The 24,055-nt window shown below is 36.0% G+C and overlaps 2 long non-coding RNA genes across 9 annotated transcripts in view; one reads left to right on the forward strand and one right to left on the reverse strand.

The window, feature by feature from the left end:
- Nucleotides 1-24,055, reverse strand: part of LOC122237770 — a 42,241-nt gene that overhangs the window by 15,458 nt on the left and 2,728 nt on the right. The window contains exons 2-3 of the long non-coding RNA XR_006216412.1: nucleotides 10,477-10,640; nucleotides 9,527-9,671 (exon numbers count right to left, since the gene is read on the reverse strand). This is a non-coding gene — a long non-coding RNA (uncharacterized LOC122237770). The remainder of the gene's footprint in view (nucleotides 1-9,526; nucleotides 9,672-10,476; nucleotides 10,641-24,055) is intronic.
- LOC122237769 overlaps nucleotides 1-24,055 on the forward strand; it is a 98,245-nt gene that overhangs the window by 9,006 nt on the left and 65,184 nt on the right. For 3 of the 8 annotated variants that reach the window (XR_006216407.1, XR_006216404.1, XR_006216409.1), the window contains exons 5-7: nucleotides 13,433-13,528; nucleotides 16,668-16,817; nucleotides 19,426-19,509. This is a non-coding gene — a long non-coding RNA (uncharacterized LOC122237769). Of the gene's footprint in view, nucleotides 1-13,432; nucleotides 13,533-14,346; nucleotides 14,541-16,667; nucleotides 16,818-19,425; nucleotides 19,510-24,055 lie in introns of all 8 variants that reach the window. The other 5 variants (XR_006216408.1, XR_006216410.1, XR_006216411.1 and 2 more) reach the window with 3 other exon arrangements.

A 24,055-nucleotide genomic window follows, 5' to 3' on the forward strand; every position in this document is an offset into this window, starting at 1 on the left:
GTTTCTGAGGAAAATCATCATTTCTAAATTTGTTTTTTAAATTTATTTATTTTTGACAGAGACAGAGTGTGAGCATGACCTGGGGAGGGGCAGAAAGAGAGGGAGACACAGAATCTGAAGCAGGCTCCAGGTTCCAAGCTGTCAGCAGAAAGCCCCACGCGGGTCCCCAACCCACGAACCATGAGATCATGATCTGGGCCAAAGTCGGATGCTCAACCGACTGAGCCACCCAGGCGCCCCATTTCTAAAATTTTTAAAAGAAATCTCAGACAGATGAGGAGATGTCTTGTAAGTGACCATCTCAATTAGTGGCTTAGAAAATAAAGAGAGTCTCCCAGAAGTAAACAAAAATGAAAAAGGAGGAAAGATAAGTCTCTGAGAGTGGAGCTCTAAGAAACCCAATATATTTATAAGATAAATACCAGATGATAAATGGAAAAGAAACAAAAATCAAAGAAATAATAGAAAAAACTTTTTTTTAGAGGAAGGAAGACTATAACTGTAATTTTAAAGAGAATTTTTTTAATGTTTATTTTTGAGAGAATGAGAGACAGAGCACAAGGGGCAGAGAGCGACAGAGACACAGAACCCGAAGCAGGCTCTAGGCTCTGAGCTGTCAGTACAGAGCCCAACACGGGACTGGAACTTAGAGCCCTGAGATCGTGACCTGAGCCAAAGTCAGAAGATTGACTGAGCCACCTAGGTGCCCCTATAATTATAGCATTTAAAGGAACTACTTGATGCAAAGTAAATTAATGAAGAATAAAAGAAAAACATATGTACATATATGTTTTATTTATTTATTTATTTATTTATTTATGATTTAAGAGATAAATAACAGTTTCAGCAAGCATCCATTGTGGAGAAGGGGAAGTTAAGATGTTACCTTCAAAGGGAAAAATCTAGGTAATTACTTCTCTGAGAAAAGCAAGGAGACAATGGAGCAGTATCAACAGAGATTTTAGAAAAAAATGTTTGCAACCCCAACATTTCGTATATTCATTAAAGATAATGCTCAGTTTTGTGACCAGAATTTATACCTTCAAATTTCCATTTTAGTCTTCAATTTTAGTCAGGCACATTTCTTAACTTTCCTTGAAATTGTGTGTGTCTATGTGGCTATTATCTTTCTATTGGTCCAAAGAAATGTGACTGGAAGTGTGTAAACTTCCATTTTCTCCTTTCTCTCTCTTTTCCTCCATTCTTCTGCTTAGAAAATGGATCTGGGGTGCCTGAGTGGCTCAGTCATTAAGCTATGGACTCTTGATTTTGGCTCAGGTCATAATCTCATTCGTGGAATTGAGTCCCACTTTGAGCTCTGTGCTGACAGCATGGAGCCTGCTTGGGATTCTCTCCCTCTTCTACGTTTAAAAAAAAATGGGTCTGATGGCTGACACTTGGGCAGCCATATTTTTAATTTCTTTTTTTTAATGTTAATTTATTTTGGGAAGAGAGAGAGAAAGAGATAGAGCACAAGTGGGGGAGAAGCAGAGAGAGAGAGGGAGATGCAGATCCAAACAAGTTCCAGGCTCTGAGCTGTCAGCACAGAGCCCCACCAGGGCTTGAACTCATGAACTGAACTCAGGAACCGTGAGATCTGACCTAAGGCGCCCCTGGGCAGCTATCTTGGGTCACATGTATGATGGATGCTCCCAGGATGGCAGAGCATAAAATCTGAATCACCAACAAAATTCATGGAGCTTTCAGGTCAGGTTGGGATTCCTATGCCCAGACTTCTTTTATATGAGATGGAAATAAATTTTAATGTGTTTAAAGCCATTGTTTACTTGTTTTTCTCTTAGATGTAGTCAAACCTGATCTTAACTGATATGATATACACATTAGAAAACAAATTTCATGTGATTGTAAATATTCATAGAATAAGAACCGAATAACTTTCCTGAAAAAAATTATTTAGAAAAATATTCTAGCTTTCTGAGAAATGAATGTAAATAATGAGCTCAAATATGGGCAAAACTGGTTGTAGGAGAAGTGGCCAGAGGCACAGCAAAACTTGGGAGTTGATTACCAAACAGTTGTTAAAATGGATACAATACAGATGCTAAGTGTGTAATATAACAATTACACCAATACTAATAATCTGGTTCTAAAAGTCAAGATTATTCTACAACATGTGGAAATTATGGAATGTGGAGGAGGGAGATACAGCACACACACTGCTCATTTGATGAGCCAGGATCAGTGATTTCATTCTAAACCAAATCATTCCATTGGAAGAGAAATAGAGATTCACATTTTTCAGTATATAGGCATCCACAACCAGAATGAAAACAAGTAAAGTTTTTATACTTTTTCAGATAATATAAAGCAATAGAAACATTGGAGTTACGAAAAGGATTTGCACAGAAGAGATGGAACAGCCGGGCAGCAGAAATAGCCAGAAATTTAGCATAAGGTGATAGAAGTAAGGCTTCATTAGTCAGAACAATCTGGAGTGCAAGTGAGACAAATTTGACTCTAAGTTCACAAACACAGTTGAGATTTGTTTAAGCCAAAGTGTAGAATTTACTGCTTCATGGTTTTGAAAACCTCAGCGGTCCAAAAATTCCTGGTGCTCATTTTCAAATGAGGAGTCTCTTACCCTTCATCTCTTCTGGCTTCTTTGTGGAATTTATAAATTCCTTTTACAAAAGTTAAAGAGTCTGGCTAGGTTAAAAAAAAATTGTTAGAAATATGACAAGTGCACTACAACAATGAAATTATTTATTTATTTATTTATTTAGAGAGAAAGAGACCATGCATGTGCACAACTGTGAGCATGCACGCAACCTGGGAAGGGGCAGAGAGAGAGGGAGGGAGAAAGAATCCAAAGATGTTCCATGCCCAGTGTGGAGCCTGACATGGGCCCAATCTCACAACCCTGAGATCATGACCTGAGTTGAAACCAAGAGCCAGACACTTAATCCACTGAACCACCCAGGATCCCCAGTAAGTGAATATTTTTAAAGGGAGTGGACAAATACTGCGTAAATTCAAATTAAAAAAAAAAAAAGAACTACTATTACATATCAAAGAAAATTGAATTTAGATAAAATATAAAATGACTAAATACTAGCTGTAAATGTTCAAATGACAACATAGTTTGTGATTATAAAACAAGTTAGCACCAACAACAAATTTAGACAAAACTTCAATTATAGTAAGAAGCTTGGTCTTTGACAGAAAAGGAGGCAAAATATAAACTGAAAAACTGAATTTCATAATTCATAAACTTGACTTGGTATACTGCAGCTATCATAGAAAACACACATTACTAAAATATATATATGTATATATATGTATATATTAAACATTTGCACAGAGAAATTGAATTTTAGCTCCTAGAATATCTTTACAATAAATCTACAAAATTATAAATTGCATGCTCCATATTCGTTGTCCTGAAATACAAAAGCTTGGAGACTAATAAAGCATAAACACACTCTTACAAATAAAACCAACTGGAAACAAAGTAAGATTTTCCTAAATCAACTTTTTTAAATCAAAGAGAAAATGAAAATTTCATATATATTTATATATATATGCAAATATACATGTATATATTACATGTGTAAAGATATTAAATTATACCAAAATGACAATACTACTGCTACATATCGAGACTTCACAGAAGTGGTCAAAGATGTACTCGTAAGAAAAGAAAAGACGCTAAGTGCTTTTACAACAAACAACAAAAAGTGTGGATGATGTATTTAACATCAGAAGCTAGGAAAAATAATAAAATAAAAAGGATTGATAATGTTAAAAAATTGATAAATGATATAGTAAATAAATGAGGCTAATGCCTCAGAAAGAGCTTACCTTCATTTATTTATTTTATGGATGAATTTTTTTCAAGATTTCCAACAACAAATATTTGCTATACTTTTAAAGATGTTTTTTTAAAAAAGGAAACATATTACCAGTCCATTACTGAAAAGTATAATAATAATGAAAATAATATTTGACCAAGAAAGTTGAAAAAAAAGCCATGACAATCCACTTTACATATATGGATTCAAAAATCTTGAAAAAACTACATAAATAATAAATAATCTATAATGATAAAAATACATTAATAATAAATAATTAACAAATATATAATGAAAAAATAATATGTAATGATAAAATATGTTATTGTAATAATACACTGGATAAAGTAATTGTTAGCATTAGATGCTGACTTGACTAGACTATATGGTGCGCAGATATTTGGCTAAATGTTGTTTCTAGGTGTGTCTGTAAGGGTGTTTCTGGATGAGGTAAGCATTTGGAATTGGTACACTGAGAAAAGCCCCTTCCCCCCCCCCCCACCATTTGGGTGGGCCTCATCCAATCAGTTAAAGGCTTAAATAGACTAAAAGGCTGAGTAAGAAAAAGTTCTTCCTGCTAATGATCTTCAAGCTGAGACATTGGTCTTCTCCTCCCTTTGGATGCAGATTTGGACTAGAGAGAGTGAGAGAGCTTGAGGGACAGAGAGAAAGAGGGAGATAGAGGATCCGAAGTGGGCTCTGTGCTAACAGTAGAGAAACCCATGGGGCTCGAACCCATGATGTGTGAGATCATGACTTGGGCCAAAGCCAGACGTTTAACTGACTGAGCCACCCAGGTGCCCCATATACTATTATTTTCAAGTAATACATTGTCTACTAGGAAAACACTAGAAAGTCCATTTAGGAAGTAGTATAAAATGTTAGGTAGTTCAGAAAAATGATTGACTTAAAAATAAATGCAAAGTTTAGTGGCTTTCTTATAATACAGATTATCTAAACCAAGGGTTAATGGACAAATAAAAAGTCTATAAGTAGACTTCAAAAGATTTCCAAGTCTGAAATAGCATGCAAAATTTTGTGTAGGCATTTTACTGGGACAAGTTTTGAGAGATTTCATCAGGTCTTCAAAGAGTCTGTAAGTTAAAACAATTAAAGACACATCAACATACCAACAGTAATCCGCAGGAGACAAAATTGGGGGAAAATAGCAACAAATACCTAAAATTGACTTATTTTTAGAGTCTATTTGAATACAAACAAAACCATCTGAAATCTTATATAAGGCAAGAAAAGACAAGTATAAATATATACCTGGATACATTATATCACCATATGGAAGACTGAATATTTTAATGATGTAAATTCTCCTCCAAATGGGCAGTAGTCCACATATATATGTAACATATATACATGTATATAAAATACCATAAAGTTTAAAGACCAATGATGAATGATGCAATGTATATTGGAGTGAAATATATATCATATGCACAGTATACTCACTGATATAAATAATACAGTATCGGCTTAAAATTAGTTAATGTTAATTATATTCGATAATTTTATAATTAATAAATACATAATATAACATTATGTATGCATTATATATGCCATACTTAACTCATGAAAAGATCCTATAACTCTTGAACTCTTGAACACTGGGCACTGTGTTCAATAAAAAATATCCAAATCAAAAAATAAGTGTGAATATAAAAGGATAATTCAAAAGAGAGGAAAGACTCAACAAACATATGGACATAATAAGTAATAAAAAGAATGTACGTAAAGAAATATGTGGGATACCATTTTTAGTGAAAGTCCCACCACTAACCCTTTACTCCCTACTGTCTATTCCTTATTTCATTTTTCTTCATAGCAAAACTAACTTCTAAAAAACTGTGTGTGTTACCTAACATACTATAACATGTATTTTCTATTTGTTAGTTTTTATGTTTCTTTCTACTAGAATGTAAGCTCACTGAAGGCAGAGATTGCCTATATGATGATTGCTGACTCTCAGAACTTAGAAAAGAGACTACACTCCAGTAGGCTCTCAGTAAATATTTTTAAAATCAATATCAGATTGTCAAAACTTAAATGAATGATAATGCCTGGTATTGATAAGGTTTTGGAGAAATGAACATTCTTGTATACTATTCTGTGGATAAACTGATAAATTTCTGCTGAACATATTTACTACGTACGTATCATCATGTATTACACTATATAATATGTATAATAATGTATATACATACATTATATATTTCTATTTTATATATATGCAATATGTATGCTATAAACATATAACTGAATATAGCAATTATCATCTAGGAGTTTATGAGGAAGTAATCATAGGACAAGAACAATATATTTGTTTAAATATGTTTATCGTAGGATTATTTCCAAGTGCAAAATTTGGGAAGCAATATATATTTACTAATAGGAGATTGTTTAAATCAGTAGTATCTAAATTTATGCTTTGAATTACTATTCAGCTACCAAATAAATAGTATAGTATTTCCAATTGTGTGTGCATGTGTGTGTGTGTGTGTGTGTGTGTGTGTGTGTATGGTGGGTACATAGGTAGGAAATATTTTTGAAAAATTATTGAACATGTTAACAATAGCTATGTCAAGATGACGCTGGAATTTTTAATATTTCATGAGTTATAAAATTATATTTTTAAAACAAAAAGTTCTAATTTTTTTCAAGTGATTTTATATAACTTTAAAAATCTTAAACATTTTGGTATGTGGGTATGGGTGTGGGTTTGTGATCTGTTCACACTTTTAGATATTTATCTTTTGTAGGAATAAGAGAAATAGAGGGGCAATTCTCCATTTTGCCTTTTAAAAAGAACTTCACTTATTTCTTTCATACTTATACTACTTATATTATTTGGATTTACTCACTATGAAAAGTAGAATTATTGCTTGTGCCTATAACCATATATATAGTATATTTCAGATTCTAGGTAATGCTTGAGGGCTATGTCTCAAAAAGTCATGTTTTCTGTACTTACAATTAAATAAATCTTTTTAGACAGTAACTTATTATCTTTATTAAAAATTCCCATACAAGCGGTGTATATGTATATACACACATATACACACACACATAATTGAATATTACTAAGCCATATAAAAGAATGAGATCTTGTCATCTGCAAGATGAACTTAGAAAGTATTATGCTAAGTGAAATAAAGTGGACAAAGACAAACACCACCTTATATTTTACTCGTGGGATTTAAGAAACAAAACAAATGAACAAATGAAGAAAAAAAGAGATAAGCAATATAACAGGGTCTTACATACAGAGACAAACTGGTGGTTGCCTTAGGGACAGTGGGTAGGGGGATGGGTGAAGTAGATTAAAGGGGATTAAGAGTATATTTATCGTGATGAACACTGGGCAATGCATTCAATTGTTGGATCATTCTATGGTACATCCAAAACTAATATAATACTGTATGTTAGCTCTACTTCAATTAAGGAAACCCTCTGTAGGGGGGGCAGGGTGGCTCAGTTGGTTAAGTGTCCAACTCTTGATTTCCGCTCAGGTCACGATCTCATGGTTGGTGGGATTGAGCCCCATGTAGGGATGTGCACTGCTCATGCTCTCTCTCGCTCTTTCAAAATAAATAAATAAACTTAAAAAAATAAAAATAAATAAAAAATGTTCTGTAGAAAAATAAAAATAAGTAAAATATCTGTCAGCAGGGCTCACCTTGCGTTAAAGGGAAATTATTTTTTAAATTGAAACGTAAATAAATAAGGGGTGTCTGGGTGGCTCAGTTGGTTAAGCGTCTGACTTCAGCTCAGGTCACGATATCAGGGTTTGGTTCATGAGTTTGAGCCCCATGTCAGGCTCTTTGCTGTCAGCGTGGAGCCTGCTTCGGATCCCCTGTCCCCCTCTCTCTTGGCCCCTTCCCTGCTAGCGCCCTGTCTCAAGAATAAATAAACATTTAAAAACAAATAAATAAACAGTTGCCACACAAATTAAATCTAGGGCTGTATGACAAACTGCAGCATTTTTTGCTGTACTGTGTAGTCCCCAAGGCCCCTTCTCTCTCTGAGATTCTGTAAATCTCTGCAGCGTGCTCCCACAATGCTGCATAAAGACTTGCATCAGAGAGACCTCGTTCATGCCTGTTTTGCCTTCAGGCCCAGAAACCCAGCAACAGCATGAGTAAGGAGAGAGAGAGAGACACTTCAGCTTTAAGATTGTACTCATGAAATATTTACTATTACTTTCCTCCCATAGCATGGTCCTTAACTAAACTCAGTTTTCTTCACTTATATTTTTTTCGAATATTTCATTGTTTTGAAACTGCATAAAGACCAATGTATATAATTAAGTTATCTTAATACTTTATTGCTTTGGTTTATTGCTTGTTTGTTTTTGTTTTGGGTTTTATTTTGGTCAGCATCCAGGGCAAAAACAAATGACACTCATGATAAGTGATTTGCAGAGATTTTAGAAAAGAGACTAATTACAAAGGTGTAAGCAGGGTGTAGAGAAACCAGCAATAGAATGTGGGTCTCCAGCCTAGCACCCTTGGGAGCCACTTCTACCCCTAAGCCCTGAAGTATCAAGATAAGGAAGTGGGGGGTCTCTGTGTAGAGGGCCACCTGGCAGCCGTTGTCTTTAGTAGGAGGGCAGAACCAACATAGGGCACTTGGGTACGTGGAGGGGAAGAGAGTGGGGAGGCCAGGGAATAAATATCTCAGTCTCTCTGTCCTCTCACTGTCTGATCTCCTCTTGGTACCTCCCACTGAGCAAACTCAACTAGAAACAGAGAACTTGGAGCCCTCGACATTCTGCACAGCCATAAGCAGCATGGACAGGGCACCAGAGCAGGTGGGAAAAGCTGGTGGATGCATTTGCAGATGGAAAAAGAAGATGTCCGATACATTATGCATTCCATTATTCTGAATCAAAAGAAAACTAAGAAGCAGATATTCAAAAAGAGAAATGTATAAAATAAAAGCAAGAGTCCTCTGGACACCCAGTTCTATCCCCAGGGATATAGTTTTATATGCACCCGTCCAAACAAACAAACAAACACACACAAACCATATTTTAATTTATGCATGTGATGAGATATCCCCTTTTAACACCAAATCATTATGATTTTTAGTTACATTTTAAAAGAACTTAATAAGTACATTGAGATTTATGAAAAACAGTAAGGACTTTTGGTGGACCAAAACTTATGCAAACAAACAAACAAGCAAAATCTCTATGCTCTTTGATACCCTCTCTAACATCATAGATGGACCCCTTGCCTACCTAGGCTTTAGGTCTGTTCCATCTTTCTGCAATGGTGTCATTACAATGTCACCCCATCCATAAAGCCATTCCATACTGTCTCATCTAGGGATACTTGTAGGATTTGGTCCTTATCTATGTCATGTTACCCACTACTTTCTACCTTGTTTTCAGATTTTATGTGTAAATATTGGGGCGCCTGGGTAGCTCAGTCGGTTAAGCGTCTGACTCCTGATTTTGACTCAGGTCATGATCTCACGGTTCCTAAGATAGAGCCCCGTTTTGGCTCTGCGCTGATGGTGCGGAGGCTGCTTGGGATTTTGTCTCTCCCTCTCTCTCAGCTCCTCCCCCACACGCGTGCTCTCTCTCTCTCTCAAAATAAATAAACAAATAAACATTAAGAAAAATATTATAGTTGTAAATATCATCTACTGTACTAGTATTAGATTTAAACTTTTTTGGGGGGGGTGGTAATTGAAACCTGATTTAAAATTGTATCTCCCGAAGTCTGAGTGGAAATCTTGTCAGAGTGTGGAGGGAAGGGCAGCACACAGGAGTCATGAGCTCTGAGTTCACATCCTGGCTTGGTCTCCTCGGTGTTGTGGCCTTGGGCCAGAGCCTGCCATCTTCAAAGCAGAGTTGCAGTAAAATTCAATAATTAGGTAGAACAATTTAAGTGGAAAAGAAAAAAAAAAAGAATTACTAACAAAGACAAAAGGAGACTTAGATTTACAGAGAGAACAAACACAGCTACCACTTGGACAACACATGGTGAATGAATAAATTAACGCATTTTAGCTTTACTTATCTACAAGTTGTAGAAGAATGTCATTTCAGTCTACACTACACCAGAAAGATGAGCAGGCTTTTAATTTATAAGCAGGTCACAATAAAAGTGCATTTCTGCAACCTGATTGATTTTCTCCAGTTTTATAATTTTGCTTCAAACATCTGTGTACTCAATTATCTGAACCCGGACCCAATTCTCACCTGTACCATGATTTTGTCTTAGTTTTTGTTTTTCATTTAATTTTTAAAGTTTATTTATTTATTTTGAGAGAGAGAGACAGAGACAGAAAGCACAAATGGGGTAGGGGCAAAGAGAGAAGGAGAGAGAATCCCAAGCAGGCTCCGTGCCGTCAGCACAGAGCCCAACATGGGGCTTGAACTCACAAACCATGAGATCATGACCTGAGCTGAAACTAAGAGTCAGACACTTAACTGACTGAGCCACCCGGGTGCCTTTGTCATAGTTTTTTATATCAAATTTTCTACTCTAAATTCTGAAAGTATTGCTTTTCTATCCGTGATGATATGAGAAAGCTTACATAAGGGAAGCCATACCTTACTGCACTGTCTCCACTTTGTCCTATACATATTCTTTTCACAACTATTTTTATATAACAAATTATCAATAATTGTCTTACATACAAAAGCACTTGTGCACGTGTAGGTCAACAGCACTCCTGATGTCATGACACATAGGGGATTAGATCTGGCAATGTCTTGGCATAACTCTGTTCCGCCACACTGCCAATGCTATGTAGGCCTTGGAATTGCTAAACGAAGATTTCACAGAGAAACTTCAGAGTAAGCTAAAAACCAAATAAATAGAGCAATTTAAAATGCTAAATGGCCTTATTTCTTCATCCTCCTCCTTATGCTCCTCCCCCTCCTCTTCTTTTTCCTCTTTTATTATGAGCCAGGGAAACTTCTCAAATTTTGTCTCCTATTACACTTTGATATGTCAGTGAAGATCACATGGTAAAAATCATAGGGTCTTCTTCTGGGTTTCTGACGCTAAACTTACTATTAACAGCAAGAAGAAGAGGATGAGAATGAACAATGACTTCTCGTTTAAGGTCATAAGAAAGTTGTAAGATCATTCTTGGACTAAGACCATTATACCAAAACATCCATAGTAAAAGGCAAAGCATTTAATAGGTGGAAATCATTGAATGGACACTAACAACAACCCAATTAATTATTTGTAATCTGTCTTTTCAAGAAGTGCAATGATTGAATTAAGAATGAAAATTGTAAAGAAGTCAAAACGTACAAACTTCCTGTTATAAAATAATAAGTCATAGGGATGTAATTAATGTACAGCACAGTGACTATAGTTAATACTGTATTGCATATTTAAAAGTAGCCAGAAGAGTGGGTCTTGAAATCAGTTATCATCATGAGAAAAAAAATATGCCACCATATATACAATTACCGAATCATTACATTGTACATTTAAAACTAATATAATCTTGAATGTCAATTACAGTTCAATAACAAAAGAAGAAAAAGGGAGACTTGTAACATTTGTTGAAAACCTATAAAACTTTTATTTAATTTTATGCTGTCTTCATAGAGTGGATGTTGAAAATTCTTAATTAAAAATACCAAACAAACACACCTAAAGACACTTCAGCCCAAGCATCAGCTGATCTATGAACGGCTTTTCATGCTGTGGCCACCACCAGTCTCTCATCTTGAATCGCTCTAATACCTTCACTTTGCCCTCAAACACCAGAGAAGATTTTAAAGTTCTACTGAAATGCTGTACTATTTCATGCCTCTGTGGCTTTCCTAAAGGCAACACAATGGCAACATCATAGGGTCTTTCTTGAGAACTCCATCACCCCATCAGTACATTAGGACATTATCCCGAGGATCCTGGGAAGCAGCTGAGAAGGTTAAACTAAGATGTAAAACACCATTATTACAATTCAATTTAGAATGATCATTCTGTGCATGGTTTATAAAATGTAAAGGAAGATTGTCACCAAGACACCAGGTAGGACACAGTTGTCCTAACCAATGTGAGAATCGTGGGAGCCTGAACTAAGGGAGTTTTTTAAGACCAAAGAAAAATGAATAAATTCACAATACATAGGACCCAGTGCTAAATCATGTATGGGGCTAGGTAAAAGGAATCATACAGTAGTGTCTAAATTTCTGGCTTCAACAACCTGAACAGAGGTTTCCTTCCTGTGCTAAGGAATATAGAAGTAGAATGTTGCATGTTTTGCAGTTATACTAGGTTACTTTTGATAAGTATTTGTAGGGACTACAGATGTCCTTCACTCAGTCTTGGTCTCAGGTTAAAAAGGAAGCAAATGCTGTCACAGACGTATGGATTTATAGTAATGCCCCCTTATCTTTGGGGATATGTTTTAAGACCCTCAATAGATGCCTGAAATCAAGTAGTATCAAATCCTATGTATAGTATGTTTCTTTTTCTCTGCATACATATATCTATATGATAAAGTTGAATATATAAATTAGGAACAGTAAGAGATTAACAACAGCAACTAATCATAAATGGAGCAATTACCACAATATACTGTGATACAAGCTTTGTGAATCTGGTCTCTTTTTCTCTGAAAGTATCTAACAGTACTTTCCTCGTCCTTTTCCTTGTGATGATGTGACATGATAAAGTGCCCACATGATGAGATGAAGTGAAGTGAATGATGTAGGCTTTGTGAGGTAGCTTAGGTTACTACCGACCTTCTGATATATGTGGGAAGGAGAACCATCTGCTTCTGGATCGCAGTTGACTGACGGTAACTGAAACCGCAGAAAGCAAAACCGCGGAGGAGAGGGCACTGCTGTATTAGCAATCTGACTCAAAAAACAGACATCCAACCTGTTCCGTAATTGTAAACAAGTCTGGCTGTCTGTCCTTTTGGGGAACCCTACAACAGCTTGCATAAAATGTTCACTGGAGGCAAAAGTGCTAATGTTCTAGCAGCAGGATTTAGCTAACCATCTATTTGGAGGGAGTTGTCCCAGAATCTTCTGGTTAGTTCTTGGATTTAAGCCAAGAGGACTATTCCTAGAGGCACAGACCTCTCTTTAGCTTCTTAAAAATATTTTCCAGCTCATTTAAATGACTTGAATACCACTAATTTCATAAATAAAATCTCTTTTTTAACATCCATTATGCTAGTTAACAAAACCTCTGATCTTGTTGGGAAACAAAGAGAGTTGAATCACTTGAAGCAACCATATCTTTTAATTAAATGCCAAGACTCACCCTGGGAGTATTTTCTAGATTAGGGCCAACTGACTACCTCTGGGGTGTGGATGAAAACTAACACGCACATCACACTGACAATGCTGAAGTGGTTTAAGCAGATGGCAGACAACGTAACGGAGGAAAAATGATGTGTTCAGTTTGGGACATGCTTACCGCAGGTGGCAAGTGAAGATAGTTGAGTAAATGTTTAATTATACGGATCTGATATGTGGAAAAAATTTATAGATGCATATTCAATTTGGAAATCCCTAGAGTGTGATGTTTTTCTATTTTGCTCATAAAAAAAAATGTAGAGCACAAAGATAGCACTTATTTATCCATTTTTTTCTTTTACTCAACATTTGTTTTAAGTGTCCATTATGTGCCAGATGCTGTGTTTGGTCCAAGAATAGGAAGTCAACGTCACAGACCCTTCTTTCAAAAAGCTCACGTCTAGGGAGAGTATGAGTAAGTACGTATAAGTAATACGATTTAGGTGGGTTAATAGAAAGTAGTCTCTTCCCGTCGCAATAAACAACTGTAATTGAGAACACACTCATTTCTTAGAATTTAACCTTTTGCCATAAAATGGCAAATAAAACTGGTAAAATTGTAAAGACGATTATGCAAACTGCACCTTAATACATCTTAGAGTTTGGGAAAACTGCCTCCAGAATGGGTTAGGCAGGAGATAACAAATGTTTGTTAGGATATGGAGCAAAAGTGTGTTATGGGTGCTCTGTCGGCGGCAGCTGAAATTGGTACTGCTACAGTGGAACACAGTGTGGAGGCTCCTCAAAAAATTAAAAATAGAACCACCGTGTAATTCAGCGATCCCACTTCTGGTTATCTATCCTAAGGAAAGGAAATCGCTCTCAGGAAGGGATATCTGCATTCCCACGTTCGCTGCAGCACTATTTACAATAGCCAAGGCATGGAAACAATCTAAGCGTCCGCTGGCAGATGAACAGATATAGAAAATGTAAGATTATAAAGAATGGAAATCCTGCCGTTTGCAACAACATGGATGGATCTTGAGGGCATTCTACATGGAGACTGTAGTTAACAATGCTGTGTTGTATCCATGGAAGTTGCTGTGAGAACGGTTTTAAAGTTGTCACCATAATAACGATAAAATGGCAATTATGTGAGGGGAAGGGTATATTAGCTAACCTTATACGTGTAAAAATACATGTATTAACGAACCAACATACACGTGTATCAAATCATCACAGCGTACACCTTAAACTTACACAATATTATATGTCAATTATATCTCAAAAAAGCTGAAGAAAAAGAGAATGACTGAAAGCTATGTATAAAAGGGGGAATTTGAAGAACCAGAGCAACAACCTATAGCATAGATCATGGGACATAGCTCGCAATAATTCCCCTGTATTTGCCACAAAAGGGCTTCATTTCCTAAAGAAGCAAACGGTTGTAGATGAGCCTCCAGGTGCTACAAGAGAGCAGTAGCTGGGTGAGTAATGACATTTTTTCCATATTAAACAATTTTAACAGAGAATTAATTGACCTATGGTTTAAATTAATGGGATTACATAATGTTTATTGAGTTCCCCAGAGGGGGAAAATTGAGGTGCAAAATTTGCCCTTGAAATTGTAAAATAAGGAAAATAAATGAATATACATACACATATGTACACATACACACACATACATTTTCATTCCACATGTGTGTATATTTATTATATTTTTTTATGAGAATGGAAAACCCACCTGTTTTAAGTTCTGAAAAACATCTTGAATGCCTAACAAATATTACCAAATTTCCAAACTGTTTCACCAATCACTGTTTCTTAATTTTATAACTTAGGTGGATATCAAGGGAAATTTAATCCTTGTGTTTCTGATTCTTTTGCATTCGTTCCTCCCCCCCCCCCCCAAGTGTTTCATAGGAACCATTTGAAGTCTGAAGGGACTTAGAAGTCTTTTGTTTTAAGCACATTTAAGATGGTTTATTCAGTTAAGTAGCATTTTGTCAGGATCAAATGGATATGAAACTCAAAAGCCTTAAATTATTTTGAAACTTTGAAGACTGATAAACATCATCAATATTTATTTAGCACTTTTAGGTCTACTCTAGTCAAAAATGTAAATATACCAAAGGGATCTTAGAGCACTTAACTATTTTTTTTAATTACACTTTCTTTTTCTTTATGAGAAAGCAACAAAAATTAGTATAAACAACCATTTGAACAAACACTGAATTGGACCTTACATGGTATGAGCTGAAGGTCCTGGTCATTGCCTAAATATGATAAGTGAGACTGCTTATCCTGACATTCAAGATTATCTGATCCTTAACCAGCTACTGCTCCCTGAATGGTCCACAGGGAAAACATATGTAGGAGAACTGTTCCTAGCAAAGGACCAGTCTGTTTGATCATTAAGAACTTTGATTCCCAAGTCCGACACAAAATTCTATGATCCAAGCTGAATCCTGTAAATGATGCTTTTAGCCTAAGGAGAAAGTTCTGCATTACATGGGCTCTGGGTCAAACTGAGGTTTGTATTTTTGATTCTACCATTTACTAACAATAGGATCTTAAGTGAGATATGTAATAGCTTAAAGTCATTAGATTCTTTAGATGAAACATTAGGATAATCACTGTTCCTACTTATTATGGTATCTGTAATTTATCTTAAAATATTTTAGTATAGGTGCAGTTAATAGTACATTCAGGAATGATACACACCAGGAAGCCATACTGAGAAGAAGCTAATTGAATTCTGTTGTTGATAGCTCAATCAACATAATATACTTTAATTAGCATGGTGAATGTCAGAAATAAGTTGTTATATCTGTAAGATCGGTGACTTGGTAATTAGCATTGACGAATGCTAGAAATGTGCTTTATGAAGAAAAATTAAAGTTTCAAGATACATGGATTGGCTTAAATATTAAAAGAAAACACTACCAATGCACTCCATCTTTGGGTAAATAAGACAAAAGAATCTAAGGAGTTCAGTAGGTTTTACCTTCGCTGTTAGTGTCCATATGATTTCTAACTTTTTCTTGGGGGGGTGGTAAATTGATTCCAACTTAGTGTTAATGAAACTCTGCCTTTATATCATCATCTGCCTTAAACAGCCTACTGCTTCATGTTGGAGGTAACTAAAAAGACAGACTTGGGGTTCATCAAAACTACCGAATAGGTCATGTGAACCGTTCTGTATCTGCTTGCTAATAATACTTATTTAATTAATGATTTTATTATGTGGCAGAATTTGATATGAGATTTGCTTATGTTAGAGAGGTTGTAAGAAAGTAGCTAAGTCACATATCTCAGATTGCTACTGTGGACATTATGTACCTCACAGAATAAAAGAGTTATTTTGCATTACCTAATTGGCTTATTGAAGTCATAAAGCAACCTTATATGATAGAGATGAGAAATAAGGAAGATATCCATATTGAGCACTCTGGACAGTTATTGGTGCAGAGTCAGAGCTCAGGAAATAGTTACTACTATGAGTGCTAAAGTGATCTGGAACCAAAATAAGCCATACGCCTTCCACTTCCTCCAATACGTGCCTGAGTGTCAGATTTTATCACCTACTTCAGGAAAAGCCTTTTCTTTTTCAGAAAGAACATGAGAGTTTTTGCCTACGCATAGGCAAAGATGGTTCCGGCTACCCATCTCGGACCTTCTCAGACCAAGCAGAGCTGCAGCCTCTGGGCTTGTCTTACCTTGTAATGCATTTGGAAAGCACCATATTCTCAGGAATAGAAAAGGTAGGAGCCAGGGAGAGGTTGTATTTCTCAGCCCTGAGAAACTAGGAAGTCCTGATAGGTCCTGTAACATGCCCAGTAAATTCCTGAGCCTCAGAACGAAGGCTTCATAAGACATTGTGGAATTTAACCAATTTAACTTGTTTAGTCAGAACAGAAGGAGAGTGTGGGGGTGGGGGAGAGGACTTCCTTTTCCAAAACAAAAAGAAGCACTGAAAAGGTCTACCTGTGGTTTGAGTGATGTGATGCATTAAATTATATATAATTTATATATATAATGCATATATACATACACATAATATACACACATACATGTACATATATATATGAATATATATACATATACATCATACAAAATATATGGCTATATGAAAATATAGACAACTAGAATGTGATTGTTTAATTTTTGGTGCTTTGAAGTACTTTACTTTTTTAAAAAAAAATTTTAATATTTATTTTCGAGGAGAAAGGGGAGGGGCAGAGAGAGGGAGACACAGAACTTGAAGCTGGTAAACTCACCAACTGTGAGATCATGACCTAAGCTGAAGTCAGATGCCTAACTGATAGCCACCCAGGTGCCCCAGAAGTATTTCACTTCTTTATGCAAACAACTGTACTTGTCCAATGGATATATATAATTAAAATGCTGGCAATCAGTCCACCAACAAAATGAGATTTTTTTGTATTGTGTTTCCTTTCTTGTTTGTTTGTTTGTTTGTTTGTTTAATATGCATTCTCCTGAGAAGACCAAATTAAAGCCAGAGTAAGGCCGCAGGAATACTTTGTCAAAATCACATCTTTTTTTATAAAATTAGTAGCACTTAATGTGTTCTGAGGTTGGCAGAGAACTGGAAGTCAGGTGCTAGGGGCAGAATGTGGCAGAAAATGGATGCAGTGGTGCCTGGATGGCTCAGCTGGATAAGCGTCAGACTCTTGATTTTGGTTCCAGTCATGATCTCATTGTTGGTGAGTTCGAGCTCCACATCGGTTCTCTCTGCCCTGACAGCGTGGAGCCTGCTTGGGATTCTCTCTCTGCCCCTTCCCTGCTTATGCTCTCTCTCTCTCCCTCTCAAAAATAAATAAATAAATATTACCAAAAAAAAAAAGAAAAGAAAAGAAAAGATTTGGGCGCCTGGGTGGCTCAGTCAGTTAAGCGGCTGACTTTGACTCAGGTCATGATCTCGAGGTTCTTGAGTTCAAGCCCCACATCTGGCTCTGTGCTGACAGCTCAGAGCCTAGAGCCTGCTTTGGATTCTGTGTCTCCTGCTTTCTCTGCCCCTCCCCCGCTCATGCTCTCACTGTTTCTCAATACTGAATAAAAGTTAAAAAAAAATTTATTAATTAAACAAATTTTAAAAAAGAAAAGAAAATGGATGCAAACTGTATCAAATGGAGGAATCTGGCCCACCTTTCAAATCTGGCTCAGTGTATAGGAGCTGTCTAGCGCAATTGGGAGATGTATGATAGGCTCCGCTTGTATTCATTTTTAAAGTTTAACCCTGAGTTATTTTACCTAAATCAAGAAGGTATTTTTAGAGTCAGATCGTGTATGCTTCTCATAAGCAGCAGAGGTACTGGATATCTGTTCCAACTCAGATTTTGGAAGCAGTTATTCTTCTCGAAAGTTATTTTTTTCCTGTGGCATTTCATGGAAAACACTTGCTATAGCCAACAAGCTATGGATATGTTTTCTTAGGCTGAAGAGATTTTTATTATGAATAAGCTAATTGAAGCCATGGGAAAAAGTGCAATTAAAGAATTTTTGGTTTATAATACATCATGTAGTTGGAAATAATCTTGAGAAGTCATCAAATTCAACTCTTGTATTGAGACTAAGGGACACCCTCAACCACCTCTCCCCTCCAAAAAATGCCTATCTGTCCTGTTTTTGAAACAATTTAGGTAGTATAATAAAAGCCTGCTAGGTAAATTCTGCCCTCTAGCATATCTTAGAATTGTAAAGTTACTTGAATATCTTTTGCTGCAAATTAAACTAAAAACACCATAAAAATATAAGCCATTTTATTATTTTTTGTATTATCATTTGTGATCTGATTCTGGGGCCTCCATATATCTTCTAGCGTACTATCTTTCATTTTCCACTATTTCCATTTCTTTCTTGCATAAATTAGGAATTTGGTGTTGCTACAAGCAACAAAGACTAATCTGAGTTAGCACCACAATGAGGTGGCTATGTAATGTGTCATTGTGGCTAGGCTGAATTAATATTTCCCAGAATGCCCATTAGGGATGTTTCATTAGGGTAGGAGACAAAGAAGATTCTCTCCAGAGCTGGAGAGATGAAGGAAGGAAGCAGCCATCCTATAGCATACATACGTTGTTGCTGATTTGCTGACTTACCTTCTTGGTGAGAAACAACAGCTTGTCCTACAATTGCTCTCCCTTACCTCTGGATCTTCTGGATTCCTCTGACTTCTGAACTAGGTGTGTTAGGGTGCATGGTCAGTGCCTCGAGGAGGGGCTCTGGCTTCTGCAAGATGTTCATTTTAAGGTCAGTGGCAATAAGAATGGACACAGGCCTCAGTCAATCCTTGGGGATTTCTAACTTTTCCTCATGGGGTTCCAGTCTACTGGTGATCTTCTCTTCCAGACTGTCTGCCCTGAGAACTTTGGGCTCTGACATGAGATGTGGAGACAGCCTTGCAGAGACTTCTTAGCCAGCTGCCATAGTTAGGTAAGCAAGTACCCAGTAATAAATTCCTTAATATATCCCTATATATTCTATTGGTTCTGTTTCTCTGGTTGAACCCTGCCCACTACATGCAGGAAACGGAATTAGAGACCAAGAATTAGGATTAGAAATCAAGACTGGCCTTTGTTTCTGTCCTTCCTTATTCTTTTTTTTTTAAAAATTTTTTTTAACGTTTTTATTTATTTTTGAAACAGAGAGAGACAGAGCATGAACGGGGGAGGGGCAGAGAGAGAGGGAGACAGAATCGGAAGCAGGCTCCAGGCTCTGAGCCATCAGCCCAGAGCCCGATGCGGGGCTTGAACTCACAGACCGTGAGATCGTGACCTGAGCTGAAGTCGGACGCTTAACCGACTGAGCCACCCAGGCGATCCTGTCCTTCCTTATTCTAATTTCCAGTTTCTCTTTCTCTTTATAGTATGCATGTCCACAAAACATGTTGGATAATAGGTCCTTGAGAGTTAGTAGAACCACTTACATGTCCAGCTACCTGAAGAGACATGAATTCCCTTATTCAGTATCTATTTCCTCTTGTGACAAATTCTAAATTCTCAGGAGTAGAACTCATGAGAATCCTAATCTCCAGCTTGGAGCAATCTGCTGTTTCTGGGGAAGCCGACTATGTGGAAGGAATTGGGCTATGTCTGGTGCCCACCACTAGTCCAAACAACTGTGTCAGGTACAGCAAGTTTGGGTTGAACAGAATGACTACTGGGATTCCAATGGCATTTTTCACATGGACAGGAGAAATTAGGGACCAAGCTGTCCACTGTTGCCAGGACTGATAGTTATCAGAACATACTGATAGGGTCATGATGGTTGTTTCCTGCTGATGCTTATGCCATGTAAGCTGTTAAACATTTTCATATTACCCCTGCCCATAGATTTAACTTAAAATAGTCATTCACCTATACAAAACATTTTCTCAGGGTTTGTAATAGGCATAAGCACTGTATTGGTGTTGGGGGAAACAAAGTTGAATTAGAAGGCAAGGTTGTAGACTATGAGCACATAATTTAGCAGGAGAGACAGACACTTCCAACTTCATGTGAAGGAAGCATTGGATTCAGAGTCAAACATGTTAGATTTATTCTTTGCTTTTTCATTTACTATCTTTTTGACCAGATAATTTTATGGTGTGGTAGTTTTGTAAGGAAACATACGACTGTGTCCTACATTCTAACGTCATCACTTAATCGATACAAGCTTGGGTCAATTATTTAATCTTCCCAGGATAGTGTTTGTGTCTAAAACATAGGGATAAGATTGTTAGGAAAACCAAACAAGATACTATATGAAAGAATGTAGAGTAACAGCAATACCTTTCCTTTTACATTAAAACCTTTGTTTGCGGGCATAATTCATTCCAGAACATGCTTGTAATCCAAAGCACTTGTGTATCAAAGTCAATTTCCCCACAAGAAATAATGGAAACTCAAATGATTCATTCCACAACCCGAAAAGATTCACATAAAAATGATTACAATACGGTAATATAATACAAGATAATAAAGAATATACAACATATAAAGAAAATAAAGTAACCTGCATTTACATTTGAAAACCTTTGTGGCTGGTGTGAGGGAGACAAGAGGGAGGAGGGTTATTGTGATGGATGACTTTCACTATCACTAATGGAATCACTGCTATCTATTGGCTCCATGGTATCTTTTTCTTTTCATGCAATGTCAACAAGGAACCTAGCCAATGACCTAGAATGAAGCAAAGCATTCCTAAGCTTACTCTTGTAAGGAAAAGCAAAGAACTGTCCATAGGTGCTTTGAGGTGACAAAAATACACTAGTGCCTATTGTGGGCACCTTCCAATGTTCTAAAAAATCACCGATTTCTGCCAAACACTGTGGCCTGAGACCAAGCATCGGAATATGGGAGATGATCACCCACAATCCCACAGTGAGGGGGAGGTGAGGGAAGAGAGAGAAAAAACATTGGCTCAGCTGTGATCATGTGAAGTTCGGCATCATGTACTACTTGTATTGTAAGACATGGCTTGATAATGAAGTTAAAATTTATTAGAAATGTTTGCTTGTCTTCCAGAACACTTGCAGAACAAGTTACTCACAATCCAAGGTTTTACCAATATTTTCATTTCTTGGACCCTTTTGTTTTTAATCATATTTGATTTTTTTAAATGATGAATGCTAATTTTTTCAAATTCTTTTTCAGCAATTAGAAGTGTAACTATAATTTTTAAATTTGGCCATTTGATCAATCGTATAGATAGATTTTTCAACATAAACCATCTTATATTTGTAGAAATAATCCTGCTTGGTATTTTATTATTCTCCTGGATTTAATTGACCAGAAATGTATTTAAGATTTTTTTTTAAATCTGTATGTAGTGGGTACATTTGACGCACAAACTCAAATATGGGGGGAAAAAATCACAGTTTTTATTATCTTTAAATCAATTTAATTCCAACTTCAAGCACTCATGCCCCTAGTTTGGCAGAAAATTCAAAATCAGTTATTCTTGAGTTTCTTTTATATTATGAGAGTATAAAGTTTCTAGGGTCTCTCAAAATACTGAGGCATTGGCGGAAATCCCTTGTCCTCAGTCATCCCTGCTCCTCACTTGCTCCCCAGCCACCTATCACTCAGTTCTAGATCCCTAAGTGGCCATTTTCTTCACAGATTTTACTGCTTCTTAGACCAGACCAGAGCAGAGCTCAGGCCCCTGATGTTTAGGGACTTGTAAATCTCTCCTTTCTCACCAGCTGGAGGGAATATCTTTTCTTCCCTCTAAATAAAAGCTAATCTCCACCATGAAAATACCCTAATCTTTTCAATGAAGTGGGTTTTTTTTGTTTTTGTTTTTTTTTTTTTTTTTTTTTTTTTGTAAAAATGGAGAGAGAAACATTCAGAAAACCTCAAAGTAACAAATTACAAATCATAACAGCTTGGGGCTGAGTTGATGTGGAGAACAGCAACATAATTTGATAATGTGAATTGTGACACTTTCCACCTCTTCCATGCTTGGGAACAGTTTAAACGGTACAAAAATATCAGCTCCTTCTCAGAGTTTGGAAGGCTTTCTTGCTAAAATCATCTGAGCTTCATGCCTTTTCAAAGAATAGCTCTTTTTATGAGGACATCAATTTACTACATGGTGATGGGTCGATTCAGATTTTCTACTTTGTCCTGTGTCAATTTTGGTAATCTTCATTTTTCCAGAATAATTATTCATTTCATTGGGATTACATGTATAGCACAGAATTATGCATAGTATTATAATTTTTAAAATCCTACCTGTTTCTGGGATTGTATATTTTTATTTTTACATAATAATGTTTTCACTTTTCACTTGATCATCTTACTTAGAAGGTTTGGGTATGTTGCTGTTATTTTTCAGCTGTTATTTTTCAAGAGCTCTGCTCTTGGATTTTTTTTAAATTAATTCTAATATAATTTTTCTATTTATACATTTCTGCCTCTTCTTTTATCCTCTTTCAATAGGTTTGTTTTCTTTTTCTAACTTCTTGAGTTGAGGCTTAATTCATTTATTTCCAAGCCATCTTGTTTAATAAGGTATGCATGAAATGTTGTGCATATGCCTCTGACCCTGGTAGTGATTGTATCTCTTAGATTTGACATGGCTTGTCATCACTTGTAATTTTTTTGGTAATAAAAGTTTTGTATTTTGTATTTTTAGGAGAATATTTAAAATTATTACATTATTTGGTACATTTAAGTGTTTAATATAGACACATACACACATGTTTCCTTATTTTTATTGAATTGTGGCCTGCAAACATATTCTCTGAAATTTCAGTTTTAAAGAGTTTATATGATCTCATACTTTTAATATCAAGAGTCTATTTTAATCTTCACTTTCTCTTTCCATAGAACATATAACAGTGAAGTTAAGAGTTCAAAACTAGCTCTAGAACTTTCTAATATGGACTGCACTGACTTTGTTCTCCCCATGGCTCCTTTTTTCCTTCAGGAACTTCACTGCTGATTACTCATTAGTCTCTTATGCTCTGGTAGAACGCAGGTCTCTCATTTCATGGAACTTTCTCTGCCCTTGACTCATGAAACCCTTGACTTCAGTTCTTTTTATACCTCCTTGGCTATTATTCTTGAGACACTTCATTAATTATTCCTTCTCTGTGCATCCCTTTATTATAGTTTTCACTAGAATTTTTATCTTTGGTTCACTGTCTCTCTCTCTCTCTCTCTCTCTCTCTTTTTCTGCAAATTACATTGTGTTGGGCAAGCTCTTTTATTTCTACACAATCAAATAAATGTATTTTACACTTTCTTATCAGTAGCTTACTGCCACCTGAACTTAATCACCAGAACATTATGTTATGTTTATGAAATTAATATAATATGAAGCATAAGGTAATAATAATAATAAAAAGATTTCTGTCACATGGAATTAAAATATTCTTGAAGACTTCAACCATAAGTATGTGAAAAGTGTCTTCATTACTATCACATAACCTACACTAAAGAAATAGAATGTCTTTCATACAATAAGTAAAGTAATAATAAAAAAAAGATGG

The sequence above is a fragment of the Panthera tigris genome, chromosome B1 (assembly GCF_018350195.1).
Source record: "Panthera tigris isolate Pti1 chromosome B1, P.tigris_Pti1_mat1.1, whole genome shotgun sequence".
Classification (NCBI taxonomy): domain Eukaryota; kingdom Metazoa; phylum Chordata; class Mammalia; order Carnivora; family Felidae; genus Panthera; species Panthera tigris.